Here is a 3,577-nt window from a genome sequence, read left to right on the forward strand (position 1 = left end):
ATTAGATGGTTAGCTTAGTAGATGCTTTCTTGTAGCTCTACCATTTAAAAAGCACTTCTCTTGCATTCTTGAGTTTGTTTTTTGTCTTGTAGCTACTACCGATATGCTATGCAAGTGGATGTATAGGCCTCCTATCCCATACCCAATCCAAGAGAGCATCCAAGTGGGCCTGTTTGTTGGTGGTGAATGGTCGACTGCTTGGTTCTCGAATGATGGGTCTGCTTTTAGCGAGTAAAGTGATCCATAAGCTATAAGGACGAGCTATATGTATAAATTCTGTGAGCAACAATTGAACTAAGCATTCCAAGTGCATCTAGCAGGAATCGAACCTACAAATTTGCCTCTTTATTAGGTTGGGCACTTTAACCATTTAGCCATAGATGCAGGAAAACTTAACTAGTGAACTAGGTTTTGGTATTCCTTCTCGAGCTTTTATTTCTTCCGTTAAGGGAGATTCGAGAAAAGATGGAATAAGAAGATGTGTTTCCAGAACAAAGAAGATACGAGTTGAGAAGGAGAAGTTAGAAAAGTTAGACAAGATTGGAATGAGCATAGGAACATGTATTAATGTACCAAATCTGCTAATGCTCCCAGGTTGATGCGATGTACTCCACTAGTTGACTGAAGACTTTATTATTGGTATATTGATTGGTCCAACACGGATTGAAATAAAAGCCAATTCGGCAGGAAGCTTTAGAAAATGTAGTGCACCTAGGTAAATAAGAAATGAGATGAATATGGAGGTTAAACAAGCATCCCACACCCAAAAGGTGCCCCACATAGGTCTTCCCCAAAACACCCCCATTAACTAAGGTAAACAAAGTAAAAAAAAGCACCCATTTCTATACTGGTACCGAAAAAGCGAAGAAAAAGGGAGTGTTTTGTTAATAATAAGCAGAAAGTGTTTATAGCCATAGCGATATAAACAAGAATATTCATCCGAGTCACAAGAACATGTACATACAGAATATGAGAATTTCCACCTTGTTGAAAATCTAGTGGTGCTACCCGAAGACTTAAATGAATAGCCATCGCTGTTAAGAACAACCAAGATCCAATAATAATTTGCGTGAAGTTTCTGGTCTTTGACATCAAAAAATACGGTTGTAATAACAAAATGGACATGTGAGAATTTGGTCCTAGCTAATGGAAGAAGAAAGACTTTGGTCCTAGCTAGTGGAACAAGAAAGACATGGATCTATATTCAATATGCAATAAAAGGATTTCCCCCAGCGAAGAATTCCCCCTAGCTTTGTTTTCGCTCCGCTTGTGCGTGGCAGTCCTTGCTCATGGAGCGACATACCAGAAAAAAATCAAGAAGAAAAAGCCACTTTCCTACGCCTATTTCTTAGGGCTTTCAAGAGCATGACTCTTCTTTTTGAAGAAAGTCTTCCCTTTTTTCGGTTACAGACCTTACCCTTGAGGGGGAGGTTTTGAGGCACAACGGTGATTTCTACGCCATGCCACCCATACTTTAGCATAATACCAAACCCATGTGCTTGATTTTGGGAAATGACAGATCTCAGAAGAGACACATAAATGCAGAGAGTGATAAATAAATATAGCTGGAACAGAACGAGAACACATAGAAGAATAAAACATAACCAATAGACTAGGTCCTATGTAACAACTCTATTGATGACGTCTTTTAAATGCTCGACCATAGCATAGACCACTAATTTTTCCTCGATCTTCAAAGAAGATTGACTCCTACTACTCCTCCTTCTTCTTTAGGAAAGGATCGTCGTTGGTCCTTATTTCACTAATGATCTAATAATCTCACCATTTTATAGTAATTTGCGCGAATGCACAAGGGACTATCCTTTCTATCGCTTGCGCTTGCTTTTCACTCTCAAGACAACGGTCTCTCTCTTCTTATTCTATATAAACAGGTCTTTGCATAAGAGAAGAAAGATGGTACCCTAAAGTAGAGTAGATTCGACGATATGCCAGTTGCATCAAGAAATTCTATGAACCTTCTTCTCTTATGCAATTTGCTATTCTGTGAACCTTTCTTCCAAAACAGAAAGGGAAACCTCACATTGGCCAATTTCACACCTTCCGAATGTGCCATTTGACCAAATATGAAAGTTAATAAATAGACACTAATTCATTTCAGAAACATGAAAAAGGTATGCCCAACTAACTAAGGGACATAACAAAGATTTGGACCTAAAGTAGTAAAACAAAGAAGGTCAACCAAACGTACTAATGTGGGTGTGGGCATTTCTTCTGAAAGCCTTTCTTAGCTTTCTGGCTGATAGTAGGACCTTGGTCTTCTTGGTCCCTTGTACAAGAGGAAGCATGTAGGTGTCTTCTCTTCTATAAAGCATAGCAAATTAATGCAGCTTATCCCCGCCCCGACCGGTAGCTGCTGGGCCTTCCTACGCTGACGAATGCCTCTTTTCTCTTTTCTGAAGTCTACAACAAACAAGTGGGAGAGGCAGGATTCAAACCTACATAGAAAAACTTCAACAGATTTATAGTCTGCCGCTTTTGACCACTCAGCCACTTTCCCCTTCCCGGGCCGAGGCCCCCCTTAATGGGTTCTAAGAATGAGGGCAGTGCACTGAATCAATCAAAAAGCTTATTGATTTGATTGAAGAGAACTAATACTAATTATTAGCTTAGCCAACGTTCAAGGAGAATCTAGTAATTTAGTTAGTTCATAACAATCTCTATAAAGCAAGGGGCAAAGCTTCTACGGTAGCTTTCCCCTCATGTAGCCGTCGGCCTTCCCCAGCCCCCCTCCCCCTCTTCATCACTTCTGGCTAATAAGCATCTTTCGGCAAAGGAAATGAGGCAACTAGTCGCTTCTGGTGAAGCTGCGAGCCTACCCTTCTCAAGCCTACTTAAATAGCTTACGCTTACCAAGCCTAGTCTACCAAAATAGAGCTACAGCAAGCAAGCTTTCCCCTTTTGTTTGTTGTGGGTTGCACCTCACCGCAGGCATTGAATGAATGAAATGAGTGGAGACCTTCCTTCCGGCTAATAAAGATACTACTCCAGTCTTCCCATTCATTCCCAGTGGATCCTTCTTCTCCCTAAGAATTAAATGAACCAAGTTCACCTACACAACAATGAGGAATAAAAACCAACAATCAACTTCCCACTTTTTATGTCCCACGAATCTGCTAGTTTAGAAACTAAGGAGAAGGGCAGGGCTCGCTAGTAGGTCAGAAAAGCGATAACTCAAAAATCTCCCCAAGTAGGATTTGAACCTACAACAAGTCAATTAACAGCCGACCGCTCTACCACTGAGTTATTGAGGAACAACGAACCTAAGGAAGCCTACTCTCATTCTTTGGAGCCAGCCTATGACCGAACAAAAATGGGTTCGTCAATCTTTTTTTTTCACATACACTAGGAGAAAAGTTTATGATAGCAAGCCCCTCCCTGGCCGAAGAGCCCCCAAGACAAGGGGGCAACAGTCAACCATCTACTCTCGAGATTCATTTTGATCAATCGATCCCCGTGTGCTGCCAGTTCGCTAAGTAGACTCACTCTCCGGAGGGGCAACAAAGGCTAGAACTATTCCTGACCAAAACAAGGGACCTACTTCTCATCCTAGGAGTTA

At 41.2% G+C, this 3,577-nt stretch overlaps 1 non-coding gene across 1 annotated transcript; it reads right to left on the reverse strand.

Annotated features, from left to right (window-relative positions):
- Positions 1–3,200: 3,200 nt before the first annotated feature.
- On the reverse strand, positions 3,201–3,272 carry TRNAN-GUU. The gene has a single exon. It is a non-coding gene; the product is annotated as a tRNA-Asn (tRNA).
- Between the last annotated feature and the right edge of the window lie 305 nt (positions 3,273–3,577).

The sequence above is a fragment of the Quercus lobata genome, chromosome 12 (assembly GCF_001633185.2).
Source record: "Quercus lobata isolate SW786 chromosome 12, ValleyOak3.0 Primary Assembly, whole genome shotgun sequence".
Taxonomy (NCBI): Eukaryota; Viridiplantae; Streptophyta; class Magnoliopsida; order Fagales; family Fagaceae; genus Quercus; species Quercus lobata.